The 25,405-nt window shown below is 37.4% G+C and overlaps 1 protein-coding gene across 4 annotated transcripts in view; it reads left to right on the top strand.

The window, feature by feature from the left end:
• Positions 1-11,977: 11,977 nt before the first annotated feature.
• The window catches only part of ANO3 (anoctamin 3), a 495,323-nt gene continuing 481,895 nt past the window's right edge, over positions 11,978-25,405 (top strand). For all 4 annotated transcript variants that reach the window (XM_070383648.1, XM_070383649.1, XM_070383645.1 and 1 more), the window contains exons 1-2: positions 11,978-12,128; positions 21,556-21,662. The gene's annotated coding sequence lies outside the window, so the exon portion shown is untranslated. The remainder of the gene's footprint in view (positions 12,129-21,555; positions 21,663-25,405) is intronic.

Genomic DNA, 25,405 nt, shown 5'->3' with positions numbered 1-25,405 from the left:
TAGACATCAAGACACATTGCAGGAGTTAAGCTTAGAATAGTCTGCCATCATAAAAATAAGAAGCAATCATTTTATTTTTTCAAATAAGCATATATCATCATACATAAATTTGCATAAAATATACAACTTTAGAAACAGTCATGGGGATAGTGATTTTATTCAATAATAGCTGAAGGACACAGAATGCCTAGTTAAATTAAAACAAGGTTTGTCTTCTAAATTCTTCTTCATAGATAGCTATGGGAACTTCATATTTTCCTGGGAAAAATTATTTTTTTCAGAGAATAGAAAGCAAAAGCCAGTAAACATTCAGGCCTCTTGCCAAATGAAAATTATCTGTGCCGAGAATGGTCAAATTCCCAGCACATGAAGATTTTTTTTTTCTTCTTTTCCATGGCATCAGTTCAGTTCAGTTCAGTCACTCAGTCGTATCTGACTCTTTGCGACCCCATGAATCGCAGCATGCCAGGCCTCCCTGTTCATCACCAACTCCCAGAGTTCACTCAGACTCACGTCCATCGAGTCAGTGATGCCATCCAGCCATCTCATCCTCTGTCGTCCCCTTCTCCTCCTGCCCCCGATCCCTCCCAGCATCAGAATCTTTTCCAATGAGTCAACTCTTTGCATAAGGTGGCCAAAGTACTGGAGTTTCAGCTTTAGCAGCATTCCTTCCAAAGAAATCCCAGGGCTGATCTCCTTCAGAATGGACTGGTTGGATCTCCTTGCAGTTGGATCTCCCTTGGACTCTTAAGAGTCTTCTCCAACACCACAGTTCAAAAGCATCAATTCTTCGGCACTCAGCCTTCTTCACAGTCCAACTCTCACATCCATACATGACCACTGGAAAAAACATAGCCTTGACTAGACGAACCTTTGTTGGCAAAGTAATGTCTCTGCTTTTGAATATGCTATCTAGGTTGGTCATAACTTTCCTTCCAAGGAGTAAGCGTCTTTTAATTTCCTGGCTGTAATCACCATCTGCAGTGATTTTGGAGCCCCCCAAAATAAAGTCTGACACTGTTTCCGAATCTATTTCCCATGAAGTGATGGGACCAGATGCCATGATCTTCGTTTTCTGAATGTTGAGCTTTAAGCCAACTTTTTTGCTCTCCTCTTTTACTTTCATCAAGAAGCTTTTTATGGCATCTTTGTCAGGTTTTGGTATTAGGGTGATGGTGGCTTCATAGAATGAGTTTGGAAGTTTACCTTCCTCTGCAATTTTCTGGAAGAGTTTGAGTAGGATAGGTGTGTTAGCTCTTCCTTAAATTTTTGGTAGAATTCAGCTGTGAAGCCGTCTGGACCTGGGCTTTTGTTTGCTGGAAGATTTTTGATTACAGTTTCAATTTCCGTGCTTGTGATGGGTCTGTTAAGATTTTCTATTTCTTCCTGGTCCAGTTTTGGAAAGTTGTACTTTTCTAAGAATTTGTCCATTTCTTCCATGTTGTCCATTTTATTGGCATATAATTGTTGATAGTAGTCTCTTATGATCCTTTGTATTTCTGTGTTGTCTGTTGTGATCTCTCCATTTTCATTTCTAATTTTATTGATTTGATTTTTCTCCCTTTGTTTCTTGATGAGTCTGGCTAATGGTTTGTCAATTTTATTTATCCTTTCAAAGAACCAGCTTTTGGCTTTGTTGATTTTTGCTTTGGTCTCTTTTGTTTCTTTTGCATTTATTGAAAACTACAGGCCAATATCACTGATGAACATAGATGCAAAAATCCTTAACAAAATTCTAGCAATCAGAATCCAACAACACATTAAAAAGATCATACACCATGACCAAGTGGGCTTTATCCCAGGGATGCAAGGATTCTTCAATATCCGCAAATCAATCAATGTAATACACCACATTAACAAATTGAAAAATAAAAACCATATGATTATCTCAATAGATGCAGAGAAAGCCTTTGACAAAATTCAACATCCATTTATGATAAAAACTCTCCAGAAAGCAGGAATAGAAGGAACATACCTCAACATAATAAAAGCTATATATGACAAACCCACAGCAAACATTATCCTCAATGGTGAAAAATTGAAAGCATTTCCTCTAAAGTCAGGGACAAGAAAAGGGTGCCCACTTTCACCATTACTATTCAACATAGTTTTGGAAGTTTTGGCCACAGCAATCAGAGCAGAAAAAGAAATAAAAGGAATCCAAATTGGAAAAGAAGAAGTAAAACTCTCACTATTTGCAGATGACATGATCCTCTACATAGAAAACCCTAAAGACTCCACCAGAAAATTACTAGAACTAATCAATGATTATAGTAAAGTTGCAGGATATGAAATCAACACACAGAAATCCCTTGCATTCCTATACACTAATAATGAGAAAACAGAAAGAGAAATTAAGGAAACAATTCCATTCACCATTGCAACGGAAAGAATAAAATACTTAGGAATATATCTACTTAAACAAACTAAAGACCTATATATAGAAAACTATAAAACACTGGTGAAAGAAATCAAAGAGGACACTAATAGATGGAGAAATATACCATGTTCATGGATTGGAAGAATCAATATAGTGAAAATGAGTATACTACCCAAAGCAATTTATAGATTCAATGCAATCCCTATCAAGCTACCAACAGTATTCTTCACAGAGCTAGAACAAATAATTTCACAATTTGTATGGAAATACAAAAAACCTCGAATAGCCAAAGCGATCTTGAGAAAGAAGAATGGAACTGGAGGAATCAACCTACCTGACTTCAGGCTCTACTACAAAGCCACAGTTATCAAGACAGTATGGTACTGGCACAAAGACAGAAATATAGATCAATGGAACAAAATAGAAAGCCCAGAGATAAATCCACGCACATATGGACACCTTATCTTTGACAAAGGAGGCAAGAATATACAATGGATTAAAGACAATCTCTTTAACAAGTGGTGCTGGGAAAACTGGTCAACCACTTGTAAAAGAATGAAACTAGAACACTTCCTAACACCATACACAAAAATAAACTCAAAATGGATTAAAGATCTAAATGTAAGACCAGAAACTATAAAACTCCTAGAGGAGAACATAGGCAAAACACTCTCTGACATACATCACAGCAGGATCCTCTATGACCCACCTCCCAGAATATTGGAAATAAAAGCAAAAATAAACAAATGGGACCTAATTAAACTTAAAAGCTTCTGCACAACAAAGAAAACTATTAGCAAGGTGAAAAGACAGCCTTCAGAATGGGAGAAAATAATAGCAAATGAAGCAACCGACAAACAACTAATCTCAAAAATATACAAGCAACTCCTACAGCTCAACTCCAGAAAAATAAATGACCCAATCAAAAAATAGGCCAAAGAACTAAATAGACATTTCTCCAAAGAAGACATATAGATGGCTAACAAACACATGAAAAGATGCTCAACATCACTCATTATCAGAGAAATGCAAATCAAAACCACTATGAGGTACCATTTCATGCCAGTCAGAATGGCTGTGATCCAAAAGTCTACAAATAATAAATGCTGGAGAGGGTGTGGAGAAAAGGGAACTCTCTCACACTGTTGGTGGGAATGCAAACTAGTACAGCCACTATGGAGAAGAGTGTGGAGATTCCTTAAAAAACTGGAAATAGAACTGCCTTATGACCCAGCAATCCCACTGCTGGGCATACACACTGAGGAAACCAGAAGGCAAAGAGACACGTGTACCCCAATGCTCATCGCAGCACTGTTTATAATAGCCAGGACATGGAAGCAACCTAGATGTCCATCTGCAGATGAATGGATACGAAAGCTGTGGTACATATACACAATGGAGTATTACTCAGCCATTAAAAAGAATTCATTTGGATCAGTTCTAATGAGATGGATGAAACTGGAGCCTATTATACAGAGTGAAGCAAGCCAGAAAGAAAAACACCAATACAGTATACTAACACATATATATGGAATTTAGAAAGATGGTAACAATAACCCTGTGTACGAGACAGCAAAAGAGACACTGATGTATAGAACAGTCTTATGGACTATGTGGGAGAGGGAGAGGGTGGGAACATTTGGGAGAATGGCATTGAAACATATATACTATCATGTATGAAATGAGTCGCCAGTCCAGGTTTGATGCACGATACTGGATGCTTGGGGCTGGTGCACTGGGATGACCCAGAGGGATGGTATGGGGAGGGGGAAGGGAGGAAGGTTCAGGATGGGGAACACATGTATACCTGTGGCGGATTCATTTCGATATTTGGCAAAACCAATACAATATTGTAAAGTTTAAAAATAAAATAAAATTTTTTAAAAAAGAAGCTTTTTAGTTCCTCTTTACTTTCTCCCATAAGGGTGGTGTCATCTGCATATCTGAGGTTACTGATATTTCTGGCAATCTTGATTCCAGCTTGTGTTTCTTCCAGCCCAGCGTTTCTCATGATGTACCCTGTATATAAGTTAAATAAGCAGAGTGACAAGATACAGCCTTGACGTACTCCTTTTCCTATTTGGAACCAGTCTGTTGTTCCATGTCCAGTTCTAATTGTTGCTTCCTGATCTGCATACAAATTTCTCAAGAGGCTGGTCAGGTGCTCTGGTATTCCCATCTCTTTCAGAATTTTCCACAGTTTATTGTGATCCACACAGTCAAAGGCTTTGGCATAGTCAATAAAGCAGAAATAGATGTTTTTCTGGAACTCTCTTGCTTTTTCCATGATCCAGCGGATGTTGGCAATTTGATCTCTTGTTCCTCTTGCCTTTTCTAAAAGCAGCTTGAACATCTGGAAGTTCATGGTTCACGTATTGCTGAAGCCTGGCTTGGAGAATTTTGAGCATTACTTTACCAGTGTGTGAGATGAGTGCAATTGTGCAGTAGTTTGAGCATTCTTTGGCATTGTCTTTCTTTGGGATTGGAATGAAAACTGACCTTTTCCAGTCCTGTGGCCACTGCTGAGTTTTCCAAATTTGCTGGCATATTGAGTGCAGCACTTTCACAGCATCATCTTTCAGGATTTGAAATAGCTCAACTGGAATTCCATCACGTCCACTAGCTTTGTACAGGAGATAGGGATCAAGACCATCCCCATGGAAAAGAAATGCAAGAAGGCAAAATGGCTGTCTGAGGAGGCCTTACAAATAGCTGTGAAAAGAAGAGAAGTGAAAAGCAAAGGAGAAAAGGAAAGCTATAAGCATCTGAATGCAGAGTTCCAAAGAATAGCAAGAAGAGATAAGAAAGCCTTCCTCAGCGATCAATGCAAAGAAATAGAGGCAAACAACAGAATGGGTAAAACTAGAGATCTCTTCAAGAAAATTAGAGATACCAAGAGAACATTTCATGCAAAGATGGGCTCGATAAAGGACAGAAATGGTATGGACCTAACAGAAGCAGAAGATATTAAGAAGAGATGGCAAGAATACACAGAAGAACTGTACAAAAAATATCTTCATGACCAAGATAATCACCATGGTGTGATCACTTACCTAGAGCCAGACATCCTGGAATGTGAAGTCAAGTGGGCCTTAAGAAGCATCACTATGAACAAAACTTACCTTACCATATGTAAAATAGATAGCCAATGGGAATTTGTTGTATGGCTCAGGAAACTCAAACAGGGGCTCTGTATCAATCTAGAGGGGTGGGATGGAGAGGAAGATGGGAGGGTTTTCCAAAAGGGTGGGAATATATGTATACCTATGGCTGATTCATGTAGAGGTTTGACAGAAAACAGCAAAATTTTGTAAAGCAATTATCCTTCAATAAAAATAAATGAATTAAAAAAAAAGCATAAGCATAACAAGGGATGGTCATGGGAAGTAAATGCCAAATCAGCTTCCTCCTTGACTTGAATTCTTTCTGAAGTTCAAACAAGTTTTTGTGTAATTTTAGAGGAAAAAGAGGAAAGGAAGATTTATTCTCCTGGGAAAAATGACCTAATTTAAAATAACATGAAGCATAAAATATTAAGGCGAATAATATGTGGTAGGAGAGAGAGAATAAAATCCCCTTTAAGACTATGTAATACAAGAATTGGTGATGGCGTTATATTTGTACTTGACAAGTGTATAGGAAAGATGCAGATATTTTTATCCCATTGAATTCTTCCACAAGAAAAGTTCATGGACTGGTCCAGGGAATAATTCTGTTTTGATCCTTCCATGAAAGTTGGGTGCTACCGTGGTAATTTGTATTAATGTTAGCCAGTCTGAACTTTGAAAACAATTATAGTGAAATGACATTTTGTTGTGTGATTTTCTCCTATTAGCTATTAGTTGTAGTATTGGTGATATTGGTGACAGCTCAGTTTAAAGTTTCTTACACAGTGTTCTATGGTACACTGTTTTCTAGTATGGAATAACTGTTAATCAAAAAGAAAAAGAGTGACTCTCTTTTCAAATACATATATACATATATTAGAGAAATGCTGAATTAATGTTAATCTTATTATTTCTGAAAAAAATCAAAGATTTTAATATTTTAACAGTCTTTCAAATATCCTTGAAGTGCTTATTTTCAAATTGGCAAGAACAACTTTGTAAAATTTTTTTAAATTGGAGTATAGTTACTTTACAGTGTTGCTACAAATGGCATTATTTTGTTCTTTTTTATGGCTAATATTCCATTGTATATATAAATACCACATTTTGTTTAACCATTCCTCTGTTGATGGACATGTAGGTTGCTTCCAGGTCCTGGCTATTGTAAACAGTGCTGCAGTGAACATTGGGGTGTACATCTTTTTTTGAATTATGGTTTCCTTCAGATATATGCCCAGGAGTGGGATTGCTGGATTTTATGGTAGTTTTTTTTTTTTAAGGAACCCCCATACTGTTCCACATAGTGACTATACCAGCCAACAAGGGATTAATCTCCAAAATATACCAACAGCTCTTGAAGCTCCATATAAAAAATGGGTAGAAGATCTAAATAGACATTTCTTCAGAGAAGACATGGCCAAGAGTCACATAAAAGATACTCAACATAACTAATTGTTAGAGAAATTCAGATCAAAACTACAATGAAGTATCACCTCAGATTGGTCAGAATGGCCATCATTAAAAAATCTACAAGCATTAAATGCTGGAGAAAAGGGAATCCCTTCACTGTTGGTGGGAATGTAAATTGTTACAGCCACTATGGAGAACAATATGGTGGTTCCTTAAAAAAATTAAAGGTAGAGCTACCATCGGAGAAGGCAATGGCACCCCACTCCAGTACTTTTGTCTGGAAAATCCCATGGATGGAGAAGCCTGGTAGGCTGTAGTCCATGGGGTCACTAGAGTCGGACACGACTGAGCGACTTCACTTTCAATTTTCACTTTCATGCATTGGAGAAGGAAATGGCAACCCACTCCAGTGTTCTTGCCTGGAGAATCCCAGGGACGGGGAAGCGTGGTGGGCTGCTGTCTATGGGGTCGCACAGAGTCCGACACAACTGAAGCGACAGCAGCAGCAGCAGCAGCAGCAGCAGAGCTACCATATGAGAACAGTATTAACATCTAAAGAAGTTAGTGTTCTAAGAAACACAGTTTGGAATTTCTTTATATATGTATTTTAACATCAGGGAATAGATGAACCGTTCTAGGGCATTTTAATCAATTTTTTAAACCAGTTCACCCTGGGAGGTTGAAGACACTTTCTATCTGCCTCTGTCTGTCTGTCTCCCTCCCTCCTACTTCCTTCCTGTCTCTCCGTTTCTTAAATTACATTTGAAATCCATTTTTCACAACAATTTTCTGTGATTGTGCATTTGATGTATTTATTATGGCACCGTAGGACATCCTTGGACATCCTAGGACACACAAGGACATTGCCCTTGTGAATGTGTGGGGCCTTCTTAGATTTTTGCTGACACTGACCACTAGGAGTTGAACATCTTTAAGTAAAATTGAAATCTCTCTTCTTAAAATTGATTTCCTCTCATACTTAATTCTGACATATGCAAATGTTAAAAGACTTCTTGCTATGAGGCAAAACAAAATGGGAAAAAGAAACACAGACCCCTCTTCTGGGAAAGAGGCTTCTAAAATACACTTTTACCATCTTCCTTAGTAGCTGAACTCAACTGAATAATTTATGTCAGCTAATCATTGCCTTTCAGCTTCTGTAGCCATACAGTTAAGTTCTGGTGAATGACATAGGAATCAAATCGCTCAGAGGTACTTAACGTTCTTTCTTTGGAAGGGAGAGAGAATGTTTCTGTTACTCTTTTCTTTACTGTTAAGTGTGGTATTGATGTTGTGGCTAAAGCTACAATGTTCATCTTGGACAGGCAGGGAACCTTAAGGATGAAAACAACCAATGGATGAGGTTCCTGTTGATATTAGGAAGCATTAGATTAAACCCAGAATTGCCTGCCTTTTGACTTGTTTTACACAAGAGAAAAAAAGTCTTGAATATTTAAAGGAGGCCTTTTTTACTAACCAAACACAATGTTTATCTGATGAAAACGTTTTACTTCATGTTTACCTGGAGCTCACTTTGCCCTCAGAACTGTACTAAGCTATGCTTTTCAAAGATTTTGATGGTGACCCACAGTAAGAATTTACTTTATATCACAATCCAATATTCACATGTACATTTTTTTCTTATATATAATGGAAAAAATCTTTTAAGAAATAGTATTTTATCCTTGCTGTATGTGCAATATATATTTAGTATATTCAATGTATCTTTTCATTTTATGTGATATTTGAAAACAGAGTTGGATTAATCATGCCAAATAGAACACAAAGAGGTATCGGAGGAAAAATAATGTTAATCCTCATTTAAACAAAGCAATATGTCTGTGTATACACAGAATGAAAGAGAAAGAAGCTGGCAATTTAATAATTGCTATATGCCTGACAGTATCTTAAGTGATTTGCATAGGTTGAACCCATTTGATTTTTATAAAAATGCTGAGTTAAAATTTTCTGCATTTAGTAGACAGCTGTAGGTATTTGAAGTGAAAGGACTATACCATAAATTGTGTAGTTAATTGGTCCTAGAGCCAGGATTCAAACTCAAGTTTGTCTGCCAACTACATTACTCTTCAGATATTCAATTCTACTGAAGTATGGGTTTTTATTACTCTGATATGTTTGTGTGGGTTTTGTTTGTTTGTTGTGGTTTTCTTTTGGTTTGCTTGTTTTCTGTTAACAGTGCTGTTATGTTGTTTCATTTTCACTCAATACCTTTGAAATTTTGAGAACTGAAGTAAAGAGTAAATAAAACAAAGGAAAATTATTTTGTTCACTTTTGCTCGTGAGTACCTCTGAAATATGGTCATTGATGGGCCAGTTCAGAAACAGTCCAAGTTCAGTAGATTCACTTAACATCTTAGAAATAGCCATGTTTTGTCTTGCGTGTTCCTGAGCATTCCTATGGAATTTCATTGATCAGAACTTGATTTTATTTCTTTTTCTTGTTCTTTACAAGATCTTTTTTGAAGCTATGAGGACTAAGTACCAAATCAAATTGTTGCTGAATTGTGCATAGAAATCATAAAAGACGTTAATACAAATCCTGGTTCTAAATAAAAACGTTACCTTGTGCAAATTATTTAGCTTCAGTTTCCTCACCTGAGAGATGGTGATTTAAGCATCAACTTCACAATGTTGGTTTTAGGCTTATACATCTAAAGTAAAATAGGGAAAGGAGTATGACAAGGCTGTATATTATCACCCTATTTATTTAACTTATATGCAGAATACATCATGCAAAATGCCAGGTTAGCTTGAATCACAAGCTGAAATCAAGATTGCTAGGAGAAATATCAACAACCTCCAACATGCAGATGATACCACTGTAATGGCAGAAAGTGAAAAGGAACTAAAGAACCTCTTCATGAGGGTAAAAGAGGAGAGTGAAAAACTGGCTTAAAGTTCGCAACATTTAGGAAACTAAGATCATAGCATCCAGTCCCATCACTCTGTGACAAATGAAAGGAGACAAAAGGTGGAAGCAGTGACATATTTTCTTTCCTTGGACTCCAAAATTACTGAGGACAGTGACTGCAGCCATGAAATTAAAAGATGTTTGCTCCCTGGGAGGAAAGCTATGACAAACCTAGACAACATATTAAAAAGCAGAGCCATCACTTTGCCTACAAAGGTCCATATAGTCAAAGCTATAGTTTTTCCAGTAGTCATGTATGGATGTGAGAAAGAAGGCTGAGAGCCGAAGAATTGATGCTTTGAAATTGTCATGTTGGAAAAGACTCCTGAGAGTCCCTTGGACTGCAAGGAGATCAAACCAGTCAATTCCAAAGGAAATCAACCCTGAATATTCATTGGAAGGAACTGATGCTGAAGCTAAAACTCCAATACTTTGGCCACCTGATCTGAAGAGCCGGCTCATTAGAAAACCCTGATGCTGGGAAAGATTGAAGGCAAAAGGAGAAGAGGGCGGCAGAGAATGAGATGATTAGATAGCATCACTAGCTCAATGGATATGAATTTGAGCAAACTGTGGGAGATGGTGAAGGACAGGGAAGCCTGGCATGCTGCAGTCCTTGGGGTTGCAAAGTCAGACATGACTTAGCAACTGAACAACAACAACAACAAAATATCTAGAGCAGTAAATATAGACTGAACATTAGTAGTGCTAAGTGTTCAAGGTTCAGGTCACAGAGACCTAGTTCAATATCTGCACCTTCATTACTACCTGAGTAAATTGGCAATGTTTTTTAGCCTAGCTGTAAACCTTTCTTTTCTTTCTATAATCATTAAAAATACTCACTCCTTTTGTGATAGCTGTGAGATTATGAAAGATAATTTATTTGAATTGTTTATCACAAAACGTTACATTTAAGCACTCAAATGTTAGCACTTGCCATCATTCCTCAGTTGATTAATAATTAGTTCATATGTGAAATAGATGCTGCTAAATTTTAGTGGACAGGCTTTTAAAATCCTGTTAGGAAGACCAATTAGTGCAGTAAGTCTTGCAATTTGGAGAATTATCAGACTCCACCTAACAGTGTAAATATCTACATACAAAATCCTGTAGTGCTAGTTCTGGGGGACTTCTGACTGATTTCAAAGAAAAAAAGATCTAAAATGATTAAAGCATGTGAAGACTTTTGAAGTATATTTCTTTGTTATGATATTTGAATAATTAATTAGAAAATATGCTCAATGTAATACAGAAAACATATATTTTTTCCCCTACCATTTGACTTAATGTGTTTTCAGTCATGTACTAATTCTTAGTTACATGGGAAACAAAGATGAAGAATTTCATCTGGGATATAAAGTATTCTTTTCTGTTTTTGGAGATTTCTCCTTGTGACATCTTTAATATAAGTCACTTTAGTGAAATCTTCATGAACATTAGATGATTTTTTAAATTGCAACTACTTCAAAAGAATCCACTTATTTCTCAAGATTAATCTGTTTCTGTATTACATAATCAGGCACATGAGCAATGAATCAACATTAGGATTTTGCAGTTGTTTGATACACAACAAATCTGGTTAATAAAATCTGTTGCTTTCCCTTTCTCACTTTAATAGATACTCTGTTTGAATAATTCTCCTACCTTAAAGCCACTGAATAATTCCATTTCTGAGGCACATTTTATCTAAGTTTCCTATTTAGATTGGATCTTTCTGCTGGTACCTTATATTCAGTCTGTAACCACTACTATTACAATAGGCAAAATTGGAATTAATTTTAAAATGTGGAAAAACTTTATCAGAAAGAGCTCACAGGGCTAATTAAGAATTAATAGGAGTCCTCTTGTCATTTTATTTGCTGTAGGCCCAGGAAGTTACAGTAGTCTCAGCAACTTTGCAAAGCAACTACTGGCTTGATTGAGATTTAAGACATAGATGATTGGTCAGTTTATATCCTGCAAGGCAAATTTACTTTTGGTGAAGTGGTCTTCATGAATCCAAAGATAATCAGTCACCATATCCATACAGTTATATATTTATTCCTTGCTCAAATTCTCCATTATTATTGCTTTGAAATCCATTCATCCTTGTTGTTCACCATTTGATTTAACTGATTTAAAAGCATCAGCTAGAGAGGAGGAGCCAAGATGGCGGAGGAGTAGGACGGGGAGAACACTTTCTCCCCCACAAATTCATCAAAAGAGCATTTAAACATCGAGTAAATTCCACAAAACAACTTCTGAATGCTGGCAGAGGACATCAGGCACCCAGAAAAGCAACCCAATTCTTCGAAAGGAGGTAGGAAAAAATATAAAAGACAAAAATAGAGACAAAAGAGGGAGGGACGGAGTTCCGTCCCGGGAAGGGAGTCTTAAAAAGAGAGAAGTTTCCAAACACCAGGAAACCTTCTCACTGACGAATCTGTGCCGAGCTTTGGAAGCACAGAGGGCAACATAACAGGGAGAAAAAATAAACAAGTAAAACTCGCAGATTGCGAGCCCTATGGTAACTCCCCCAGCGGAGAAGCAGCGCAGACGCCTGCACACACCATTAGCAAGCGGGGGCTGGGCAGGGAGGCGCGGCGCCGGCTGCATCGCTCAGAGTAAGAATCTGGCCTGAATACCCTGAGCACTATCTGAGCGAAATAATTTGGGCTAGCAAACCAGACTGTGGGATATCTACCACGCGAAAAGCCAGCCCCAACCTAAGACACCGCCAGGCCCGCGCACGAAACAAAGGACTGAACAGAGATAGCCGGCTGCAGACCTTCCCCCTCCGGTGACAGGCAGCCAGAGCCGGAAGGGGGCAATCGCAGCCCCAGAGAGACATTATCTATAAAACTGTAAGCAGGCTTCTTTGCTAACTAAAACTTCTTGGGGGTCTGGATGGTCAACATCTGCCTGAGAAGGTGCGCCGGTTTTACGCCCAGATAACCCAGCGGCGGGGAGGCCATAAGTCGCAGCATTGGCGCTCGCCAAACACCTCATCACCTGAGCTGCTCGGACCTGGGAAGAGCACAAAATGCAGGCCCAACTGAGTCTGCGCCTCTGAGGACTACCCGAGTGCCTGAACCTGAGCGGCTTGGACCTGGGAGGTACATGCAGCACAGGGCCGGCCTCGGATTGTTCTCGGTGGAACAACCTAGAGCCCGAGCAGTGTGGGCAGGGAGGCTACACGCGCTGTGAGCGGGGGCAGACCCAGTGTGGCTGAGGCACTGCGAGCGCACGCCAGTGTTATTTGTTTGCAGCATCCCTCCCTCCCTCCCCACGGCGCGACTGAACAAGTGAGCCTAAAAAAAAAAAAAAAAAGTTTCCCCCACCGTCCCCTTTGTGTCAGGGTGGAAGCCAGACACTGAAGAGACCAGCAAACAGAAGAAGTTATAACAGAGGGAAACGCCTTGGAAGCTACGGGCAATAGATTAAAACCCCGTGGTTACTACGGACTACATAGGAAGGGGCCTATAGATCTTGAGAAATATAAGTCGGACCAAGGAACTAGCCAAAAATGAACTGAACCCACAATACAACAAAACCAGAGAAAGTCCTAGATATATTTTTACTATTTTTACGATCATTCTTTCTTTCTTTTTTTAATTAAAAAAAATTTGTTTTAAGTCCTCTATTGTTCCTTTAATTTTCACTTTTATAACCTATTACTTTGCAAAAAAAAAACCCTATTTTTTTCTCTTCAGCAAACTTCATATATATATATTTTATAATTTTTGACCTTGTTTTTTTTTTTTTTTCTTCTTTTTTCTTTAACATTGTATTTTTGAAATTCCAAACTCTACTCTAGTTTTTTATTTTTAGCTTTTTGGTATATGTTATCAATTTTGTACCTACAGTTTTTTTTTATAATTTCTGTGACTTTTTTTTTTTCTGTTTCATTCTCTTCTTCTTTTATATAACATTGTATATCTGAAATTCCAAACTCTACTCTAGATTTTTAATTTATGCTTTTTTGTATTTGATATCAAATTTGTACCTGTATTTTCTTTATAATTTTTATGACATTGTTTTTGTTTGTTTGTTTTTTTCTCTTTTATGTTTCTTCTTCCTTTTTTAACATTGAATTTTTGAAATTCCAAACTCTACTCTAGATTTTTAATTTTTGCTTTTTGGTATTAGTTATCAATTTTGTACCTGTATTTTCTTTATAATTTTCGCAACCTTGTTTGTTTTTCTTTGTTCGTTTTTTCTCTCTTTCTTTTCCTTCTTCTTTTCTTTAACATCGTATTTTTGAAATTCCAAACTCTACTCTAGATTTTTAATTTTTGCTTTTATGTATTTGTTACCAATTTTGTACCTTTAAGAACCCAATCTTCAGGACCCATTTTTCACTAGGGAGCGAGATTACTGGCTTGACTGCTCTCTCTCCCTTTGGACTCTCCTTTTTCTCCACCAGGTCACCTGTGTCTCCTCCCTAACCCCTCTCTACTCTACCCAACTCTGTGAGTTTATGTGTGTTCCAGATGGTGGAGAACACTTAGGGAACTGACTACTGGCTGGATCTGTCTCCCTCCTTTTCATTCCCCCCTTTTATCCCTCTGGCCACCTCTGTCTTCTTCCTCCTTCTTCTCTTCTCTGTATAACTCCGTGAACATCTCTGAGTGGTCCAGTTGTGGAGTGCACATAAGGAAGTGACTACTGGCTACCCCACTCTCTCCACTATTGATTCCACCTCATCTCATTTGGGTCACCTCTAACTCCCTCCTCCCTCTTCTCTTCTCCATATAAACGCTGTGAACCTCTCTGAGTGACCCTCACAGTAGAGAAACTTTTCATCTTTAATGTAGATGTTTTATCAATGGTGCTGTATAGAAGGAGAAGTTTTGAAACTACTGTAAAAATAAGACCGATAACTGGAAGCAGGAGGCTTAAGTCCAAACCCTGACTCCAGGAACTTCTGACTCAAGGAACATTAATTGACAGGAGCTCATCAAACGCCTCCATACCAACACTGAAACCAAGCACCACACAAGGGCCAACAAGTTCCAGGGCAAGACATACCAAGCAAATTCTCCAGCAACAAAGGAGCACAGCCCTGAGCTTCAAGATACAAGCTGCCCAAAGTCACCCCAAAACCATAGACATCTCATAACTCATTACTGGACATTTCATTGCACTCCAGAGAGAAGAAATACAGCTCCACCCACCAGAACACCAACACAAGCTTCCTAACCAGGAAACCTTGACAAGCCACCTGTACAAACCCACACACAGTGAGGAAAAGCCACAATAAAGAGAACTCCACAAACTGCCAGAATATAGAAAGGACACCCCAAAATCAGCAATTTAAACAAGATGAAGAGACAGAGGAATAGCCAGCAGATAAAGGAACAGGATAAATGCCCACCAAACCAAACAAAAAAGGAGAAGAGATAGGAATCTACCTGATAAAGAATTCCGAATAATGATAGTGAAATTGATCCAAAATCTTGAAATTAAAATGGAATCACAGATAAACAGCCTGGAGACAAGGATTGAGAAGATGCAAGAAAGGTTTAACAAGGACCTAGAAGAAATAAAAAAGAGTCAATATATAATGAATAATGCAATAAATGAAATTAAAAACACTCTGGAGGCAACAAATAGTAGAATAACAGAGGCAGAAGATAGGATTAGTGAATTAGAAGATAGAATGGTAGAAATAAATGAATCAGAGAGGATAAAAGAAAAACGAATTAAAAGAAATGAGGACAATCTCAGAGACCTCCAGGACAATATTAAATGCTACAACATTCGAATCATAGGGGTTCCAGAAGAAGAAGACAAAAAGAAAGACCATGAGAAAATACTTGAGGAGATAATAGTTGAAAACTTCCCTAAAATGGGGAAGGAAATAATCACCCAAGTCCAAGAAACCCAGAGAGTCCCAAACAGGAAAAACCCAAGGAGAAACACCCCAAGACACATATTAATCAAATTAACAAAGATCAAACACAAAGAACAAATATTAAAAGCAGCAAGGGAAAAACAACAAATAACACACAAGGGAATTCCCATAAGGATAACAGCTGATCTTTCAATAGAAACTCTCCAAGCAAGGAGGGAATGGCAAGACATACTTAAATGATGAAAGAAAATAACCTACAGCCCAGATTATTGTACCCAGCAAGGATTTCATTCAAGTATGAAGGAGAAATCAAAAGCTTCTCAGACAAGCAAAAGCTGAGAGAATTCTGCACCACCAAACCAGCTCTCCAACAAATACTAAAGGATATTCTCTAGACAGGAAACACAAAAACGGTGTATAAGTTCGAACCCAAAACAATAAAGTAAATGGCAACGGGATCATACTTATCAGTAATTACCTTAAACGTAAATGGGTTGAATGCCCCAACCAAAAGACAAAGACTGGCTGAATGGATACAAAAACAAGACCCCTACATATGTTGTCTACAAAAGACCCATCTCAAAACAGGGGACACATACAGACCGAAAGTGAAGGGCTGGAAAAAGATTTTCCATGCAAATAGGGACCAAAAGAAAGCAGGAGTAGCAATACTCATATCAGATAAAATAGACTTTAAAACAAAGGCTGTGAAAAGAGACAAAGAAGGTCACTACATAATGATCAAAGGATCAATCCAAGAAGAAGATATAACAATTATAAATATATATGCACCCAACATGGGAGCACCGCAGTATGTAAGACAAATGCTAACAAGTATGAAAGGAGAAATTAACAATAACACAATAATAGTGGGAGACTTTAATACCCCACTCACACCTATGGATAGATCAACTAAACAGAAAATTAACAAGGAAACACAAACTTTAAATGATACAATAGACCAGTTAGACCTAATTGATATCTATAGGACATTTCATCCCAAAATAATGAATTTCACCTTTTTCTCAAGCACACATGGAACCTTCTCCAGGATAGATCACATCCTGGGCCATAAAGCTAGCCTTGGTAAATTCAAAAAAATAGAAATCATTCTAAGCATCTTTTCTGACCATAATGCAGTAAGATTAGATCTCAATTACAGGAGAAAAACGATTAAAAATTCCAACATATGGAGGCTGAACAACACGCTGCTGAATAACCAACAAATCACAGAAGAAATCAAAAAAGAAATCAAAATTTGCATAGAAACAAATGAAAATGAAAACACAACAACCCAAAACCTGTGGGACACGGTAAAAGCAGTCCTAAGGGGAAAGTTCATAGCAATACAGGCACACCTCAAGAAACAAGAAAAAGTCAAATAAATAACCTAACTCTACACCTAAAGCAACTAGAAAAGGAAGAAATGAAGAACCCCAGGGTTAGTAGAAGGAAAGAAATCTTAAAAATTAGAGCAGAAATAAATGCAAAAGAAACAAAAGAGACCATAGCAAAAATCAACAAAACCAAAAGCTGGTTCTTTGAAAGGTTAAATAAAATTGACAAACCATTAGCCAGACTCATCAAGAAACAAAGGGAGAAAAATCAAATCAATAAAATTAGAAATGAAAATGGAGAGATCACAACAGACAACACAGAAATACAAAGGATCATAAGAGACTACTATCAACAATTATATGCCAATAAAATGGACAACGTGGAAGAAATGGACAAATTCTTAGAAAAGTACAACTTTCCAAAACTCGACCAGGAAGAAATAGAAAATCTTAACAGACCCATCACAAGCACAGAAATTGAAACTGTAATCAAAAATCTTCCAGCAAACAAAAGCCCAGGTCCAGATGGCTTCACAGCTGAATTCTACCAAAAATTTAGAGAAGAGCTAACACCTATCCTGCTCAAACTCTTCCAGAAAATTGCAGAGGAAGGTAAACTTCCAAACTCATTCTATGAGGCCACCATCACCCTAATACCAAAACCTGACAAAGATCCCACAAAAAAAGAAAACTACAGGCCAATATCACTGATGAACATAGATGCAAAAATCCTTAACAAAATTCTAGCAATCAGAATCCAACAACACATTAAAAAGATCATACACCATGACCAAGTGGGCTTTATCCCAGGGATGCAAGGATTCTTCAATATCCACAAATCAATCAATGTAATACACCACATTAACAAATTGAAAAATAAAAACCATATGATTATCTCAATAGATGCAGAGAAAGCCTTTGACAAAATTCAACACTCATTTATGATAAGAACTCTCCAGAAAGCAGGAATAGAAGGAACATACCTCAACATAATAAAAGCTATATATGACAAACCCACAGCAAACATTATCCTCAATGGTGAAAAATTGAAAGCATTTCCTCTAAAGTCAGGGACAAGACAAGGGTGCCCACTTTCACCATTACTATTCAACATAGTTTTGGAAGTTTTGGCCACAGCAATCAGAGCAGAAAAAGAAATAAAAGGAATCCAAATTGGAAAAGAAGAAGTAAAACTCTCACTATTTGCAGATGACATGATCCTCTACATAGAAAACCCTAAAGACTCCACCAGAAAATTACTAGAGCTAATCAATGACTATAGTAAAGTTGCAGGATATATAATCAACACACAGAAATCCCTTGCATTCCTATACACTAATAATGAGAAAACAGAAAGAGAAATTAAGGAAACAATTCCATTCACCATTGCAACGGAAAGAATAAAATACTTAGGAATATATCTACTTAAAGAAACTAAAGACCTATATATAGAAAACTATAAAACACTGGTGAAAGAAATCAAAGAGGACACTAATAGATGGAGAAATATACCATGTTCATGGATTGGAAGAATCAATATAGTGAAAATGAGTATACTACCCAAAGCAATTTATAGATTCAATGCAATCCCTATCAAGCTACCAACAGTATTCTTCACAGAGCTAGAACAAATAATTTCACAATTTGTATGGAAATACAAAAAACCTCAAATAGCCAAAGCGATCTTGAGAAAGAAGAATGGAACTGGAGGAATCAACCTACCTGACTTCAGGCTCTACAACAAAGCCACAGTTATCAAGACAGTATGGTACTGGCACAAAGACAGAAATATAGATCAATGGAACAAAATAGAAAGCCCAGAGATAAATCCACGCACATATGGACACCTTATCTTTGACAAAGGAGGCAAGAATATACAATGGATTAAAGACAATCTCTTTAACAAGTGGTGCTGGGAAAACTGGTCAACCACTTGTAAAAGAATGAAACTAGAACACTTCCTAACACCATACACAAAAATAAACTCAAAATGGATTAAAGATCTAAACATAAGACCAGAAACTATAAAACTCCTAGAGGAGAACATAGGCAAAACACTCTCTGACATACATCACAGCAGGATCCTCTATGACCCACCTCCCAGAATATCAGAAATAAAAGCAAAAATAAACAAATGGGACCTAATTAACCTTAAAAGCTTCTGCACATCAAAGGAAACTATCATCAAGGTGAAAAGACAGCCTTCAGAATGGGAGAAAATAATAGCAAATGAAGCAACTGACAAACAACTAATCTCAAAAATATATAAGCAACTTCTACAGCTCAACTCCAGAAAAATAAATGACCCAATCAAAAAATGGGCCAAAGAACTAAATAGACATTTCTCCAAAGAAGACATACAGATGGCTAACAAACACATGAAAAGATGCTCAACATCACTCATTATCAGAGAAATGCAAATCAAGACCACTATGAGGTACCATTTCACACCAGTCAGAATGGCTGCGATCCAAAAGTCTACAAATAATAAATGCTGGAGAGGGTGTGGAGAAAAGGGAACCCTCTTACACTGTAGGTGGGAATGCAAACTAGTACAGCCACTATGGAGAACAGTGTGGAGATTCCTTAAAAACTGGAAATAGAACTGCCTTATGATCCAGCAATCCCACTGCTGGGCATACACACTGAGGAAACCAGAAGGGAAAGAGACACGTGTACCCCAATGTTCATCGCAGCACTGTTTATAATAGCCAGGACATGGAAGCAACCTAGATGTCCATCAGCAGATGAATGGATAAGAAAGCTGTGGTACATATACACAATGGAGTATTACTCAGCCATTAAAAAGAATTCATTTGAATCAGTTCTAATGACGTGGATGAAACTGGAGCCTATTATACAGAGTGAAGTAAGCCAGAAGGAAAAGCACCAATACAGTATACTAACGCATATATATGGAATTTAGAAAGATGATAACAATAACCCTGTGTACTAGACAGCAAAAGAGACACTGATGTATGGAACAGTCTTATGGACTCTGTGGGAGAGGGAGAGGGTGGGAAGATTTGGGAGAATGGCATTGAAACATGTAAAATATCATGTATGAAACGAGATGCCAGTCCAGGTTCGATGCACGATACTGGATGCTTGGGGCTAGTGCACTGGGACGACCCAGAGGGATGGTATGGGGAGGGAGAAGGGAGGAGGGTTCAGGATGGGGAGCACATGTATACCTGTGATGGATTCATTTTGATATTTGGCAAAACTAATACAATTATGTAAAGTTTAAAAATAAAATAAAATTTAAAAAATAATAATAATTAAAAAAAAAAAAAAAAATAAAAGCATCAGCTAATTAAATGACTCAGAGCTATCATTTTGAAACAACTAACAGAAGTATAATTTGGGTACATTAATATACAATCTTATTCATGCAACTAGATTTTATAATACAGTATTAGATTTTATAATACAATATTGGAAATAATGGCTAGTAATTGCAAAATTACTTTTCTGTTTTCATATTAAGAAACAATGCCCCAAATATCACTACTTTGATACCTGCCAGATTAATTGATAAATATAAATCAATTATCAACACATTTTCTATCAGTATATCTTATTTTAGAGTCCAAAGTTGGAAGTTCCAGCTAGAGTCATATGAAACTTAAAACACAAAGTACTCTTTGCCTTGGGATTTTAAGGCATCATTTCAAAGATATCAACTAGAAAGCTCTTTGCAAAAAGACATCATTTACTAATTATTTTTTCTCATCTTGAGGGCAGATTTAAATTTTAAGACTTGTGCATACATCTTCATTTGATATTTTTATATTCCAAAATTTTCTTCAATAATACTTCTCTGTCAAGCAAAACATTTCCCTTGTGCTAAAAACTTAATTTCTTAAACAAATATTCTATAGCAGGGAAGTCATTTAATTCTTTAAACCATTACCCATCTATGAGTATATTTTGAACTTTTCATTCCACATTGTATATATTATTTCTACTATTACATCTAAAACCTTTTTTTAAAAAAAATCAGATTTGAGTAAATTAATGCCAAGTTGGAGCTTCCTTCTCTCTTGGTCCTCTTCCTACATTCCCATTACCACCTTTCCTCAACTTTTCATTTAAAACAAAAATGTATTGAACCCAGACAAAGGATCAGTAGTATGCTTCATTCAGGAGCTATAAATATGAGGATGAAACAGCCTGTGCTTCTCAAATCCTTCACAGATTAGGATCAAAAGCTATGCAAATATTATTAACACCAAAGAAATATGACAAGTTTTATGATAGAAGAGTAATCATGAATATCACAGAGAAATTATCATATTTACCTAATGAATAAAGGAAGACAAAAGTGCCTTGAATTGAGCCAGATTTTTATGATTAAAGAAGGTGGGTAGGACTATTCATATGTAAGTATAATCTATAATGGAAAATGCAGTAAGTGTTTAGACTTAGGACTTAAGTCTAGGGGATCATAATGTACTACTTTATAAAACTGTAGAACTTGAATGGATATGAGAATAACTTTATTTTGGCTAATGGGTTTGAATAACTTTCTCCTCTGAATTTTACTCTAGAAAGTGCTGCAGTAAATGGGGTAAAGGAATGATACAACCAGTGAAGATCAAAGAACAGTATCAGATTTGTCTGTAACAATCTGTTATTTCCAATGGAAATTATTTTGGTAAGTAATAACGGATTTTTTCAAAATTATAAATTTGAAAACAATCTCTTAAAGTAATTTATCAAGATATTCAAGATGGTTAATTCTGGAAGGTAAAAATTATTTTTCCTTGAACTATTTTGATATTTAAGAATTCATCTAAAATTAAAAAAAAAAGACCACTTCCAAAGAGAATCTGTTTAATCAGAAGTTTGAATGATTGCTAATTAATTTAGGAATAAAGGCAGTGGGGAGTGGTGTAGGCAAAATGAGTTAGAGGGGTAAAAAAGTATAAATTTTAAGTTAAAAAATAAGTCATAGGGATATAATGTGTAACACAATAGCAATAGTTAACAGTAATATACTGTGTATTAAAAGTTGCTGAGAGAGTAGCTCTTGAAAGTTCTTATCAAAAGAAAAAAAATGTAACTAGGGTGATAATGTTAACTAGCTTCATTGTGGTGGCCATTTTGCTATATTTCCAAATATTGATTTATTAGCTTAATATTGTAAGTCATATTTAAATTAAAAACGAGGGCAGAAATATCAGTTAAGAGATGAAAGCAGTACTCCAAGTAAAAGGTAATATGTTTCTGAATGAAAGGATGACATTAGGAGACTGAGTTTATAGGCTCACTACTGCGTGAAGTGAAAGAAGCATCCTGAAAATATGGTTTAATTACAGAGAGCTGGAGATGTTACTTCATGTAGGTAGAGAGAGATTTTTGTAATTAAAAAATATTATTTGTAATTAAAGTTTTTATTATGACTAAGTGAAGACAATAATATAAAATATGTGCAATAGATGACAATTCTAAATTAACTCCTAGATTCTTGAAAAGCCAATAAAAGTGTTTAAAAGATAGATAATGTGTAGAAGGTTTAAAGCCAAGAGCTAAGAGGAATCGAGTCACCTTTTTAGAGCATAAAATGAGAGGCATTAATTGACTGTGAGGACCTGGAAAAGTAGAAAGATTTAGAAAATCATTCTCTAGGCATACAGTATATTCAAGAAATGCGGGTGCCTGTGAAGGTTTAAGAAATGGAATTTGTTTCTCTCTTGACTTTGATGAGTGCTTTAAATCTTTGCCACATCACGTTCTTGTAAGTTATGGAGCCTAGCTATGACTCTACTCCTTGTCTTCAGTCTGCTCTCTTCATTCTTCCCTCTTTTGAGAGCTCAGGCAAACGTCAGAGAAAGACTACTCATTAATCCATAAGTGGGTACCAGAATGGAAGGATAGATTTAAAAACTTTCTACCTAGATCAGTTAGAAGCACATAGACTATATTGTTGCTGGTGGTCAGTCGCCTAGTCGTGTCCAACTCTTTGTGAACCCATGAACGGCAGCACACCAGTCCTCCCTGTCCCTCACCATCTCCCAAAGTTTGCCCAAGTTCCATTGCATCAGTAGTGCCATCCAGCCATCTCATCCTCTGATGCCCTCTTCTTCTTCTGCCCTCAATCTTTCCCAGCATCAGGGACTTTTCCAATGAGTCATCTGTTCACATCCGGTGACCAGAATACTGGAGTTTCAGCTTCAGCATCAGTCCTTCCAAGGAGTATTCAGGGTTGATTTCCTTTAAGATTGACTAGTTTGATCTCCTTGCTCCAGCACTACCACTACAGTTTGAAGGCATCAATTCTTTGGCGCTCTGCCTTCTCTATGGTCCAGCTCTCATACCCGTACTTGACCACTGGGAACAACATAGCCTTGACTATATAGACTATTGTTGGAAGAGTGATATTTCTGCCTTTCAACACACTGTCTAGATTTGTCATGGCTTTCCTGCCAAGAAGCAATCATCTTCTGATTTCAAGGCTGCAGTCACCATCCGCAGTGATTATAGAGCCCAAGAAGAGGAAACCTATCACTGCTTCCAGCTTTTTCCTTTCTTTTTGTCATGAAGTAACGGGGCCAGACAACCCACTCTAGTGTTCTTGCCTGGAGAATCCCAGGGACGGGGGAGCCTGGTGGGCTGCCGTCTCTGGGGTCGCACAGAGTCGGACACGACTGAAGCGACTTAGCAGCAGCAGCAGCAGCAGCAGCAGCAAATGGGGCCAGACGCCATGATCTTAGTTTTTTTAGTATTTAGTTTTAAGCTGGCTTTTTCACTCCTCCTTCACTCTCATCAAGAGGTTCTTTAGTTCCTCTTTGCTTTCTGCCATTAAAGTGGTATCAGATATCATATGCATATCTGAGGTTATTGATGTTTCCCCTGCCCGCATCTTGATTCCAGCTTGTAACTCATCCATCTTGGCATTTCTCATGATGTGCGCAGCAAGTAGTTTAAATAAACAGGATGACACTAGACAGCCCCTTTGCAATGACAAGGCAGTGATCTGTGAAGGGGAGAGAATATATTGGATACACTTAAATCTTAGTTTAAAGAATAAGAGAAGCAGTATTATGCATTGGGTCCAAGATTACAGAGATAAAGATGGGACAAGATGGATCAGATTCTAGATGGGTATATTGAGGGTACAGAGCAATAAATCAGGATAGAGTCACTGGATTCAAGATTTAGGTTATAAACAACACCAAGGTACTGTGAAAGCATTTTCACTGGGTGATAGCTGCATCTGTAAGACTGATTGTCGTTCTTATCTTATGTAAAAGGAAAGGGAGACTCAAAAGGTTAAGTGTCTCACCTAATTTTACATGAATATGCCCATAAGTGGCAAAGCTATTATTCAAATCAAATCTTGCTGACTTTGAGGTCCACATTTTTTGCCTATACCATACTGACCTGTGAAATGAACTATTTCCTGCCATATCCACAGGCTAAAAATGTCTCAGCTATCAGTGATTTCTGGCCTCTTAATGTGAATGAGGGCTCCCAAGAGGGAACAGTGCCTGGAATCCAGCAGATGCTGCCTCCCCCACCAAGGTGATTGTAGAGGAGCTTGAGGGGGATGCAAGAAGCAGCCATCCACCACATCTGCCACACCTTATGTTGACAGGAAACAGGATTTAGCCTTGGTGGCTCAGTGGTAAAAAATCCACCTGCAATGCAGGAGACACAGGAGACCGGGTTTGATCCCTGGGTCAGGAAGAGTCCCTGGAGGTTGGCATGGCAGTCCACTCAAATATTCTTTCCTGGAAAATCCCACGGACAGAGGAGCCTGGCGGGCCATAGTCCATAGCTCACGAAAGGTTGGACACAACTGAGCACTTGGCACGCATGCACAGCTGAGGTGCATAAGATGAATCCAGTGAGCCCCTAGGCTTGGATCTTCCCATACATAGAAGAACTAAATTCCTTAGCTTGATATCTGATTTTCCTTACTACTTAACCGTAGTCTTTGATGTTCCAGCTGCCTGCCCCCTTTGTTGCAAACTTATATGTAGCCTGACTCCCTCTCTTACCTCCTTGGAGCAGTTTTTCTTAGGGCCATTGAGATGCTGCCTTCTGGGGCTCAGAGTTCTTAACATACCCACCAAATAAAACAGCTCTCTATTAACAGATTGTGGCTAAATTTTTTTTAGTTGACAGACCTTAAGACATTTTTAAGGACTTTTAAAATATATTCAGGTGTGCTTTTTGGAAGGATGCTTTTGGCATAGTTTACTGGTAAAGTGTATGTTACAGACCTTTTCTCCTGCCTAAATAATCTCAATTGTTTATGTATTATGCATTCTAGCTTCCTCTAGTACCTAGTTGTTCTTCCTGTTTACCTTTCAGTTTGACAGTAGCATGGTGTATTAACCTGTTTTCTTTAAGAAAACAAGATAAAATGTGGACGAATTTTAATAGGGAAGC

The sequence above is a fragment of the Bos mutus genome, chromosome 15 (assembly GCF_027580195.1).
Source record: "Bos mutus isolate GX-2022 chromosome 15, NWIPB_WYAK_1.1, whole genome shotgun sequence".
In the NCBI taxonomy this organism is placed as follows: Eukaryota; Metazoa; Chordata; class Mammalia; order Artiodactyla; family Bovidae; genus Bos; species Bos mutus.
Note: the sequence above shows the minus strand (reverse complement) of the source record. Positions and strands in the feature narration are given on the sequence as shown.